Raw genomic sequence first — 13,405 nt, forward strand, 5'->3', positions numbered from 1 at the left:
CATACATTCAAAATTATGTACACTTCAAAAAAATATGCCTTCATTTTTAGTAGGCCTGAAATATTTGTAATAATTTAATATTTTGTCAGAAGTTGGGGAAATCAACTTTGGAGAAAAAAAGCTGAGCAGATTATCTTAATTTTGTAAAGAATTTATTTATTTATTGGACAGAGAGAGAGAGTAAGAAAGGAAACAGAAGTAGGGGGAGTAGGAGAAGGAGAAACAGACTTCCAGCTGAGCAGGGAGCCTGATGCGGGGCTCGATTCCAAGATGCTGGGATCACGGCCTGAGCCAAAGGCAGATGCTTAACAACTGAGCCACCCAGGCACCCCGAGAAATTAATTTTAAAATTAAAATTTAAGCTTTTGGCTTTTGGCTTGAAGCAGGAGAAGATGCAACTGTCTTGGGCCGCCCGAATCCGGGTTCATCCGACGCCAGCCGCCTCCACCATGCCACCGAAGTTCAACTTGATGAGATCAAAGTTTTTACCTGATGTGCACTGGTGGGGAAGTCAGTGCCATGTCTGCCCTGGCCCTCAAGTTCGGCCTTCTGGGGCAGTCTCCAGAACAGCTTGGTGATGACCTCACCAAGGCAACCAACCGGTGATTGGAAGGGTCTAGGGATGACGGTGAAACTGACCACTCAGAACCAACAGACCCAGATTGAAGTGGGACCTTCTGCCTCTACCCTGATGAGCGAATCCCCAAGGGACAGAAAGATGCAGAAACACGTGAAGCACAGTGGCAGCATCACTTTTGATGAGATTGTCAACATTGCCTGCCAGATGTGGCACCGGTCTTTAGCCAGAGAACTCTCTGGAACCATTAACGAGATCCTGGGGACTGCCCAGTCTGAGGGCAACAATGTTGATGGCCACCACCCCCATGACGTCAAAGATGACATCAACAGTGGTGCAGTGGAATGAAGAACAACGAAGGAAAACATTTCAATAAAGGATTATTTGACCATCAAAGAATTTAAAAATGTCTTAAGGTATCTTTTAACTGAAAGAGGAAATCCCCGGCTCAGATATACCACATCTTGGGTATCCATTTATCCGTTGGTAAACACTTGGGTTATTTCTACTTTTTGACTACTATGAATAATGCTGCTATGAGCATTTGTGCTCAGGTTTTGGTGTGAGCATATGTTTTCAATTATTTTGGGTGCATGTCCAGGATTGGAATGACTGGGTCATATGGTAATTATATGTTTAATGTTTTGAGGCACAGTTTTCCAAGACAGCTGCACCATTTTACATTGCATCCGGCGATGCACAGGGCCCCAATTTCTCTACATCCTCACTAGCATTTATTACTGGCCTTTTTTTTGGTTGCTATGTTCATGAAGTAAGGATTACACACAGCTCCCTCCATGCATGTCTAAAGCAGTCATCTCTGTCAGGTAAGAGTTATGTGCAAAGCCCTCTGTGTGTGCCAAGATCAATCCAACGGATGTTCAGAACTGTTTCGATGCTTGGAACAATTATCTCCTCACAGAAGACCCAAATTAACGTATTACCTCAATATTACTGAATATCTTCTTGGGGTAGAGAATTAAAGGAGCTGGAGAAATACCTCTTAATGGATCTCTGTATCTCTGTCCCCTGAAATTTCTGAACCATGCTTAATTAAAAGAATCAAAGTTTCATTTTGCTTTCTGTCATCCTCTTCTTTAGATGATCTCCCATCATTCATCCACCAATGGAAAGACACGTAGGTTGTTTTCATATCTTGGCCATTGTGAGTAATGCTGCAGTGAACATGGGAGTGTAGATTATCTCTGTGAGCTCTTGTTTTCCTTTCTTTTGGCTATAAACACAGAAGTGGGGTTACTAGTTCATGTGACAGTTCTATTTCCAATTTCTTGAGGAACCTTCCTACCATTTTCCAGAGTGGCTGCGCCAATTTACATTCCCATCAGCAGTGCACAAGGGGTCCCCTCTTCTCCACATCTTCGCAGGCACTTGTTATCTCCTGTCTTTCTGAGTCCAGTCATTCTAACAGGTGAGAGTTGATAGATCCCTGTGGTTTTGATTTGGATTCTGGTAGGGGTTCATTTGCACTTTGTTCTATGAAGGGGAAATTAACAAAAGATGTCCCAGGAGAGGGATGACTGGGTGGCTCAGTGGTTAAGCATTTGCCTTCAGCTCAGGTCATGATCCCAGGGTCCTGGGATTGAGTCCTACATTAGGCTCCTTACTCAGTGGGGAGTTTACTTCTCTCTCTCCCTCTGCCTGCCACTCTGCCTGCTTGTGCTTTCTCTCTCTGTCAAATAAATAAATAAAATCTTAAAAAAAAAAAAAAAAAGATGTTCCCAGAGAGTGAGACACAATAGGCATTAATAAACATTGTCTGACTCTTGCTGTTTCTTGTAAAAATCTCTATTTTCATTTTATATTTTTTCTTTTTTTTAAACGTTTATTTATTTGAGAGAGAGACAGTGAGAGAGAGCATGAGCAAGGAGAAGATCAGAGGGAGAAGCAGACTTCCGTGAGCTGGGAGCCCGATGCAGAACTCAATCCTGGGACTCCAGGATCATGACCTGAGCTGAAGACAGTCGCTCAACCAACTGAGCCACCCAGGCGCCCCTCTACTTTCATTTTAAACAGTACGTATGGCTCTTCATCTCATCATAGTGGTAAGATCTTGTGTTCAATCTCTGAGACCGAATTAGAAGAGTTCTTTCACCTTGCTTTGGTCTTAGGTCAGGAAATGTCCAATATCTCTGCCATGATCCATCCTCAAGCCCATGGCAGACATTGTTATGTATCATGACACACCACACTGTCCCGCCAAGTTCTACTTCTGTCACAGGGCCCTTGATGGTGTAGAGCTTCAAGAAGACACTACTAACTGACAAGAGATAGAGTGAAGTGGAGCCTATTGACCACCCTCGTTCTAAGAGCTAGTCTAGTCAGTCTAGTTCCCTGAAGGATATTCTTCTCAGGACTCAGACCAGCTCATCATAGCTCTGAGACAGTGTTGAAAGCTGAAGTCGCACCCCTTTAAAAAGTGTTACTTGTTTTCCCTGTGTCCCCAGTGCATACGCATATTATGCACACTTTTGTTTCTTTGACTTATTTTTTAAAATGTACTGGGCACCTGGGTGGCTCAGTCGGTTAAGCGGCTGCCTTCAGCTCAGGTCATGATCCCAGGGTCCTGAGATCGAGTCCCACATCGGGCTCCTACTCAGTGGAAGGCCTGCTTCTCCTCTATCCCTCTGCCTGCAGCTCCTCCTGCTTGGGCTCTCTATCTCTCTGTCAAATAAATAAATAAAATCTTTTTTTTAAAAAGTATTAATGGCTTAGGTTTGTTAAAATTTGAAGTCATTTTAAAACCCTAAGCCTTCACCACTTTGTCATGATAGAACACTTTGAAAAAGATACTTGTATTTATTTCTATTACCTCAGCCAAATGTGAACTGTGGCCAATGATTCCGCCAATGTCTCTCCACCTCTACGGCTCCTGGTCTTCTTCGTATGCTGCCCTTCCTCTCTCACTGAGTTTCACTTGTCTGGAGTCCCTGCTTCTGGGAACAGTTCTGCTTTTGGTCAGCCATGCCCGTCACAAGATTTTATAGCATGAGTTTTCTTCAACTGTAAAAATACTAGATCAACTAATACCTATTTCAGCCAGAAAGATTAGATCATCTTGATTTAATTATAAGATATATTATCTTATAATCTGCAAAGTACTAAAACACTTGGTGACCCACTGCTACCACTGCAATCTCTCCCCCCTCCCACCCTCCACCCTTGCCAGTTGCTTTTCATCGGTTCTTGGCCAGCACTAATTACATTTCCCTTGAATAAGATGAGGAAACTCTGAAGCATGTTTTCTCAACATCATGTCAAACTACTGACATTTTAGGTTGGATAATTCTTTGTTGTGGAGGACGGGTTCTGTACATTGTAACATCTTTGGCCTCTACCCACTAGAATCCAGTTGGCAACCCCACTACCAGCCCCCCTACCCAGTTATGACAACTAAAAATGTCCCCCGAGTTACTAGATGTTGCTGGAGAGCAGGGGGCAAAATTATCCCTAATTGAAAACAACTGCTAAATGTTATATATTAAGAGGGCTGTATGTACTGTGAATTTGGGAATATTTGAAAATTTTTTAAAGATTTCTTTATCTGACAGAGAGTGAGAGTGAGAAAGCACGAAGCAGGGGAAGGGCAGGGGGAGATGGGGAAGCAGACTCCCTGCTGAGCAGGGAGCCCAATAAGGGACTCGATTCCAGGACCCTGAGATCATGACCTGAGCCATAGGTGAAGCTTAACCAACTGAGCCACTTAGGCGCCTGGAATTACTGTATTTTTAAACATGTGTTTTTGTCAATGTGTTGTAGTCAAGTACGTGCAAAGAGCAGGGACGTGGTACTCAAGGGCATTCTGCTTCACCTGGAATTGTCTTATGAGAAAAGACAGACTCTCTAAGGAGGTCTTAAAAGAAGTTGTGACCCACAATATAGGCCATCCCCTGACATGAAAAAGGATTCTACATCTAACTTTGATAGAAATCCACTCAGTGTCTCCGGCCACCTTAAAATTGATAATGGTTTCATAAGGACACAGGAAGCATGATATAAAAAAATATTTACCATCAAGTGGGGTCCAGGGATAGATGACATGATGAGTCAGAGTCTAGCTATTGGAGTTGCCGTCAATGGCAATCCTGTTTACCTACTATTTGTTTTCACAGGAGTCTTAAGAAGTAAAATGTGCACATCGGCAACTTTTAAATCAAATGGGCACATGGTAACTCGAACCATACAAAAGCTATTCATTGAGACGTAAATTTCATCCAAGCCCCTGACCTTTAGTCTCTCTTTCCTGGAGCAACCACTGATACCAATTTCTTGGTGGCCAGGAGATGTTCCACGCCTCTGTGCGTCCTCTGCACACGTGTGCGTAGGCGTCACCGTAGGAGTTGCAATTCACACATCAGTAATCCCGTAGCGACAAAACCAAACAACCTTTAGCACAGTCACAGGAAAAAAACATTTTACCCAGTCACCCCGAGAAAGGGAAAAACTTAAGTATTAGGCATCTTTCTGCCTGCCTGGTTTGCTTTTAATACTGTATTTGGTCAGTTCTAAGATGCCCTGTCCACATCTCAGCACGTCTAGAATTAGACTGTGTCTTAGATTTTTATGTTTCATTTAATGCAACACAGAATTATTATGATATTTATAATTAGATAACCCAGAAAGCACATCATTCTTTTATCCAGAGGTTGGTGGAGCAAATTATCCTTTTTAATCTTCTAAAAGGGCAAGGGAAAGAGCCAGTCTCTGGCCCTGAGGAAACAGCCAGCTTTCACGGGCAGCGGGTGGAAACGTACCCTCCCACACGGTAGGGAGCATCAGTGCTGTCTGATTAGCTTTCATTTGATGGGTTTCACCCATCACTTGTGTTTTTCTGCACGTTCTCCTTCCTGCCCAGGTTAACCATGCAGTGTGGTGGGCTGGAAAGAGTCTCGGTTTTAGACTTAAGAATGAGTGGATTACATTTCTTCTCTTGACACTTTCTGTGTCACGTTGGGCAAGTTACCATCTAGAGCGGTATTTTCCTCCTCTGTAAAATGGTCATAATGATTGCTCCTTCCCAGTCTTGTGGTAACCATTAAAACCGCTGGCAGTGTGAATGTCATAGAATTCCTTCCTTCCTTCCTTTCCTTCCTTCCTTCCCTCCCTCCCTCCCTCCTTTCTTCCTTCCTTCCCTATTATCTATCCTGTATCTATTGATTCATCTATCTGTCCCTTCCCCAGGTGTCAGCCCTTGGAAGTCCCCAAGCCCTCCAGTTTTGTAGGGTCATCTTGCACTTTAAGATTTAATAAAAATGAACTCACAATCCAGTCCCACTTAAGAAGGAATACTCCACGTCCTTCCCTATCTCTAGGAAGACTTTGCAGGACTTTTCACTGTTCCTACTGAATTCTTTCTCTCCATTCTGCATTTTACCTCCTGGGATATTGGCTGTTCCTTTGAAACAATTTGTCACTCTGACAGATGGCACTCCAAACTCCTCACGTCCAAACCACGGCTGACTTAAAACTGTGTGTGAATGCTTTATTACACTTTGTGGCCATTAAAACAGAGCTCATATTGCCATGCACAACAAAACAACTGATAGGTTAAAATCCAATACTAGGCTTCAATGCAGGATGACAACATGGAGTAGAGAGTGTGGACTTGGGAGCCAGACTGCTCACGTTCAAATTCTCATTCCATCACCTGCTAGCCATGACCTTGGTGTTGGGAGAGGCAGTTTGCCATGGATCCCAGGAGTCTCTGCATGTCCTTGCTGAGGGCACCAAACTACAGCCCCTCATCATCCTCTGACCCCAGCAGTTTCTGTAGCAAGTCACTTGGAAATTAAATCGGTCTGGGCGCTCACAGTTTAAGTACTTTACAACTCACCTGCTATAAAAAGTGTTGAGCCTTTGACCCTGGGTTCTTCACAGGCAGCACGACCCACTGTGTGAGTAGCTGTCCTCTGGGCCCATGACCACCCCACGGGACTTAGGGGCAGGGAACCCCACAGCCACACTGATGTTACTGCTGTTTGCTGCACTGTGAGTCACAGACTGTCTGGGCCCCATCCATTCAGTCTCGTCTCTGCTTCTGCACCTATGAAGTGATGGGGGGCCAACCTGCTGCGGGCTTGCCCGGGTCCCTAGCAAGTCTGTCTCTCTTTGCCATTTGAGGCTTTTCCCTGATACTTGGTTAAGTTACTTAATTTCCCTGTGCCTCAGTTTTTACACTTGAAAATGGGGAAAATAATAATAATAATAATGCTCAACTCCTACTGTTATTTTTTTCCCCTACTGTTATTTTGAGAATCAAATCAGTTAATGTAAGTCCAAGCACTTAGAACAGGGCCTGGCATGTAATTATATTTGAACTAATGCTAATATCGCTTAGCTCTGCTTTCTCCCATCTGTTCCTAACTTCTCACTTTCTAAAACTCAAAATTCTTCTAAATTTTGTCTTCTAAAACTCAAAATTCTACCTTTATCTTGAAGGGAAATGTACTTTTCTTTGTCCCACCGCTAACTAGGTCACTAAGGCCAGGCCCCAGGGACTAACTTTTTCCAAACAGAATGCTTAACAAAGACAGTTTTCTTCCCTAAACAGCATCCCACCCACCCACCCCACCCCCACCCCCAAGTCCTTAAATGAGAAATGTTTGGTTCTGCTATAACAGAGGTGGTATTCAAATAATATAACAGCTACTCTTGTAAGGGCACTGACCCACCAGAACTCTCTGAAAGGTAAATATACCAGGAAAAATCAAGCTTCGGTGCAGTAATCTGTGTACGCAGGGCCAAAACATATTTCTTTGAAATACAAGAATTTAAAATATGTTCCCCTCTCCTGCTTCTAACAGGCTGATCAGATATTAGCCACAGGACTTTGTCGACCTAATTTGAGAGGAGGGGTGGATAGCGGGTGTAGATACAGAATTTAAAAAGCTTGGAGAAGGGGTAGATCTATCTACACAAAATAAGAGCTGCGTGGGAGGAAACAAAAGATCCTGGGAGTGAAAGGAGGCAGATGAGAAAGAAGAGATCTGTAGGGAAAAGCAAGGATGAGATCAGCGTTCCTGAAGACGGGGGACAAAAATATTTGAATTGCTCCCAGACGAATAAAAGTTTGGGAGAAGGAGGTGCCTAAGGAGAGGTTTTAGAAATTTTGACATGTGTTAGGTGATGTGGTTCTTTGGTCTCTGTCTCTTTAAGAAATATCTAAATAAAAACACTATCTTCAGAGATCATTTTGGAATGAAATTTGTTTCTTTTGAATGTGACACCATGCTCAGGATGGTCCTAAGGGCAGCCAGTTAATATCCAAGTGTGTATTTATACATAATAGTTATAATATAAATATAAATATAATTGTTTGAAGGATTTATATGTTTTATATATAATATTTAAAACACACATATACACAAGCAACATACAATATCTGCGTATGCACTGATAATATATCATTTGAGACATGCAATGTGCAATGAGTCACACCATATTTATCAAATATAGTCGTGTGTGTACCCGTGTGTGTGTGTGTGTGTGTGTGTGTGTGTGTGTGTGTGAGAGAGAGAGAGAGAGAAAGCTTCGCGCTTAAGGTAGGTCAAACGCATGCGCAATCTGGCGTGGCTTGCTGAGACTCAAGTGAAAGTGAAAAAAAGGTCTCCTGGAGGTAAATTAAGAGGGTTTTCGTGTTTGTTTTTTTTTAAGCAATCCTGGAAGCAGGATTGTGGGCGACTGTGGCTCCCTGGTGCTCCTTTGCAGCAAAGGAGGAAAGGCAGATCATTGCGTAAAGGTCTGAAAACACATCACCCGCATAGAAGTGGAAAGTACAAGAGGAAACCCGGAATAGTAAATAATAGGGCAGAGGCAGTAAGTTGCCAGGGGCAACGGGGGGCGGGGTCGGGGAGGCGGGGCGGGGCGGGGCGCTGTATGTGGAGCAGGCTCTCCTTTTGCCGGTGATGGGACACTTTCGATCGCCTTACATTAGATTTGTTTATCCCCACATCATGCTGAGTTCACAGTGTAACTATTAATTGTACACACTTAGACCAAACATTTTTCTTGTCAATTGACAGAATTATACTGGAGATTTAGGAAGTCCTAGGATCGGTCACGTTTTGCAGTGTACATCGTCCTGCCTTCTTTCTTGACTTCTTTCTGCCTCAGTCTCCTCTGCGCATTAACCTCCCCGCTGCTTCACTGATGCAAACAAATTCCTTCCTTTTACACAGTAGTTTGGAAACCAACTTTTGTTATAACATGTCCCTGGGATCTCAATCTTCACCCCCCCCCCCCCACCACGGGGTGATTTAAGTGTTTTTCTTCCCCAAGATGGAATTCTTCTTTTATTTGGAATTCTTCAAATTAGTTTTTTCATCACCTCCATAATTAATTGTGCAATGAACAAATTTTTTCGTATATTGGGGGGAATATTTGGATATTTATGTGGGTTTTTTAAAAATTCCTTTTGCTTATCTCTTTTTTTCCCACCATTCAAGGAGTGTTAGGTTTTTTAGAACTAAAGATAAAGATTTAAAGCTCTTGAAAATAACTCTGGAAAGTGCATAGCAGAGAAAAGGGCCTTAAAACCTACGGCTTTCAATTACAAGAGTCAGGCACTTGAGAGAGAATCGTATTTTGTTTTGTTTTGTTTTTTAAATCCCCAAAGTCTGGCTTGAACTATCCAGAGCCAACACCTGGAGGACCAAGTACCTAATATTTATACCATAACCACAGAGAGGAGTATGTGATGTCATAAAAGGCACATCATGCTCAGAAGGTAGAGCTTCACCAGCCCTGGGGAAAGCAAGGATTGTGGGGCATGTGCTGAGGGCTTCATCGCTGGAGGGGGCGGAGGCGGGGGCCTGGGCTGCTGCTCCTTCCCAGAAGGTCTAGTCTCTAGGAGAGCAGAATAAGCTTAAAATACATTTGAGACTTTCCAGAGCAAACAGAACCATTGCCTGACTTCAAAGACAACCTGAATGACTCAACCTCAGAGAGCATCCTTCTGTCTGCTTGAGCCAGGCGAGAATCAGGGCTGAGGCTTGCTGTTAAGGCCCTGAGGGACTCTCACACTGTCTCTCTCTCTCTCTCTCTCTCTCTCGCTCTCTCTTTTTAAAGATTTTATTTATTTATTTGAGACAGAGCAAGAGTGAGATAGCGCAAGCAGGGAAAGTGGCAGAGGGAGAGGGAGAAGCAGACTCCCTGCCCAGCAGGGAACCCCACCAGGGACTCCATCCTAGGACTCTGGGATCATGACCTGAGCTGAAAGCAGACGTTTCACCGACTGAGCCACCCAGGCACCCCTCTCGCAGAGTCTTCCCAGCATGATGCAGGGAAAGAGCTAGAATTCCAGCCCTCCTGGGAGGGAGCCGGACAAGCTGAGGGCACCAGATGCATCTTTGTGGTTAGGACAAGGAACTTACAGAACTGAGATGTGACAACCAGGGCCCGTGGCCAGATCAGCAGAGAGAGAGAGCAGTGCCAAAGGTCAGCACAGATAGCTACATCTGTGGTCTGAACACATGAGTACCTTCCAATTCAGAGGCTGTCCAGGAGCAAAAGAACTAGAAGTGTTGAAGGGTGAGTTACTCATAGGAGACTGAGTTTTAAACAGAGTAAGTTATCAGGATACAAGTGAAAATGGGGGGGGGGTCGTGAGCGAAGCTGGAATCAGTTATAAAGAAATCATTAAAATGTGTATATAAGCCATCACATGCTAACACAAGGTTTGCACTCCCAAATCTTTTGGAAGAGTTACCTGGCAGCAACTAATAAATTAAAAATGTGCAAACCCTTCAACACAGCGATCCCAATTTTAGGATTCTATCCTTTAAAAGCAAAAGAACCAGAATGCAAAGAGATGTGTATAAATATTTGACAATATATATCATGTCGAAAAACTGGAAATAGCTTGAAAAATATCTAACAGTGAGGATGGGGTAAAAAAAACCTGTATATCCAAAGCCTGAAATATTTTGTAGAATTAATATGTTGATATAAATTATTTTTAGAAGATTTTATTTATTTATTTAAGACAGAGACACAGAGAGAGACAGCATGGGGGTGCACGGAGGGTTAGAGGGAGAGAGAGAGAAGCAGACTCCTCACTGAGTGTGGAACCCCACACTAGGCTCAGCCCCAGGATCCCAAGATCATGACCTGAGCCTAAGGCAGACCCTTAACCAACTGAGCCACCCAGGTGCCCCAGTATATATTATTTTTTAAAAAGCAAGTTATGGTGTGAGTGTTTATTATTTTATTTTTGTTAAAAATGGGGATCTTTTTGTATGTTATTATGAAAATGGAAAATAATACATCAAACCATCAACAGCTCTTTGATGGGTAGTTTTGAAGAAGGAGGAGAGAACGCTTATTTTTTGTTTATGGATTTCAATACTATCTGACTTGAAACAAGGAGCACATTCTAATTTTCTAATATATTTTAAGCAAGAAAACAAAAATGTGAAAAGAAAAAAACTGATATGAGAAGGGGAAAAAATCCCCTCAGTTTAGCACTAAATTTCAAATTATACTTTCAAAAATGTCCATAAAAAAGTGCATTATTGTTCTGAAAGGTTAGACTTTCACTTCTCTCTTGCCTTCCCTTAACTCCGCACCTCTGGTAAAAGTGATGAACTATAGTGAAATGGTGGGGGGCGGGTGGAGAAGGGGAGAAGTGCCTTAAAATAAATCACTCACATTGTGAAAGAATTAAGATTTGAGCTGGACTGTTTCTGAGTCCTAATTTTCAAGTCCCACTTTCAGCCCAGGGAGTTGAAGTTCCCTTTCCCTGCTAATATCCCTTACTCTGAGAGTTTCTCTACCTACCCCCCAACTCACTCTGTATCCCATGCCCGCACACCTTCCTGTTTCCCATACTACCCACATTCATGCCTCCAGATCTCTTCGTCTCTGGCCTAATCATTTCTTATTGCTCCCTACCTTCAGGCTTCCTCATTCCAATCTTCCTCAGGTCCTCTTTTGTTTTCAAGAACACATTAGATTCAGAGTGCCTCGCTGGCTCAGTCAGTAGATCATGGGACTCTTGAGCTCAGGGTTGTGAGCTGGAGTCCCATGTTGGGTGTAGAGCTTACTTAGAGAACACATTGGACATCATAACTTAATTGTGGGAGGCATTTACTTATTGGATGGAGCATTGGTGGGACACGGAGAATCCCTATCAGGTTCCACACTAACTTTTTTCACGGAAATCACCTCAGCCTCAGACACAGGATCAAGGAGAGAGGGTTGGTGCTGGCTGGGCTGGGCTGTTTCTAACCACAAGTCAAGTAGGGAGTGTTCCAGGCTGTGTGGGAGAGGAAAGGCGAAGATAAAGTGGAGTCTGAAAAGAAATCAGAATGATGGCTGAGCTCGAGAAGTTGATGGGATGGTTTGTCAAGCTAAAAAAGGAAAAGTGAAGGACCAAGAAATTAGCGTATCCGCAAAGAGATTCAGTAGTGAAATTGTTTAGTGCCGTGTCTACTCGGGCCTTCTTCTTCACCTGGCAGCGCATGTCGCGCTGAGCTCCAGATACGTTCTTAAAATTTCAGAGTCAAGAGGGGCAGATGTGGGGTTCCTCCAGAGGAGCTTTTCGCAGGGGTGTCCGTCAGCTAGAAATATGTGTGTGCACTTGAGTATATTTTCCACTTCATGACTGAACTTAGGATAAAACGTACAAAGTAAGCATTGCATTGTTTTCCAAAAGGATTTATGTTCCAACAGTCCTTCTGATCTACTTGAATCCAGAATCATTTTTGATGTGATGACAAGCAATCAGAAAAGTTTGGTCTCCATGATTTTGTGCCACACCAAGTGGTCCAAGAATTAAGTAGATCAGTGTTTTCTGAGCAAAATATTAGCAATTCATAGGAAGCCTCTGGCTGGAGGGAGGGCCAAATGAGGCCGGAGGCCATGCAGTCTGTAGTGGACTTGGTACTGCTGGGCTCCTTTTTAATGATGAAACCACCCCAAAGGCATTTAACTCAGTTCAAGAATTGATGATGCAAAGCAAATGACCTATTTAATGCTGAATCCCCTGAGCACGGACTTCTGCTCAGCATTCTGAAGCCGCCCAGAGGACCTGAACCAGACTACTCATGAGGAAGTAAGGAAACTACCCCCACCCACAACGCCACTCCCCTACACAGAAGTAAGTTAGAAATTGGGTGGAAGTGCTCGGTGCCAAGGCCTTTGGCCTCTTCCTGCTCCTGTTAAGCAACCCAGGCACACAACCACCAGTGCTCTGGCAAGAAACTCACTCTCACAGCAGTGGGAGGAAGGCCAGAGAAGACCAAAACCTTCAAACAGAAGTTCGGGAGCAGAACTGGGAGGGAGGGAGAGAGAAGTGAGGCAATTGCCCCAGGCATCCTGGGCGGGTGACTCAGCACACCAGCCAGCGAGGAGCCTGCAATTCTGGAAGAGTTAGGGTTGATGCCACGATGGGGGGGCTGGGGTGGGGGGGTAAAAGGACAGGTGTAGGCATCGCGAAAAAGTGCCTGGCGTAGCAGGTAAAGAGAAGAGATGGAAGCCTTCACCAAGAACGTTCTAGTTTCTCTGTCCAGGCCTCAGGTTAAAGGCTGTAGAAAAGAAAATTCCCAGCAGGTGGCAGCACCAGATAACTGGACTAAAACAAGAGCAACCTGCCACAGGACCATTCATCTTCCGCATGTTCCCCTATAACTTTCCTTGGTGGGAATTCATTTAGTGATTGATTAGTGGATATCTCCCTAAGAAGGAGGAGGCGACCAGTTCATCTAGGTAGTCCCAGCACCTAGCACAATGTCTGGCACGTGCTGAGTGCATTTGTGGATTGGATGGATCAATGATTAAATGGATGAATAAATACAAAAATTGGGGGGTGGG

The 13,405-nt window shown here is 43.8% G+C and overlaps 1 pseudogene; it reads left to right on the plus strand.

Moving 5' to 3' along the window:
- Positions 1–392: 392 nt before the first annotated feature.
- LOC123946350 lies at positions 393–925 on the plus strand (annotated as a pseudogene).
- Positions 926–13,405: the final 12,480 nt, after the last annotated feature.

Source organism: Meles meles, chromosome 7 (genome assembly GCF_922984935.1).
Source record: "Meles meles chromosome 7, mMelMel3.1 paternal haplotype, whole genome shotgun sequence".
Lineage (NCBI taxonomy): Eukaryota > Metazoa > Chordata > Mammalia > Carnivora > Mustelidae > Meles > Meles meles.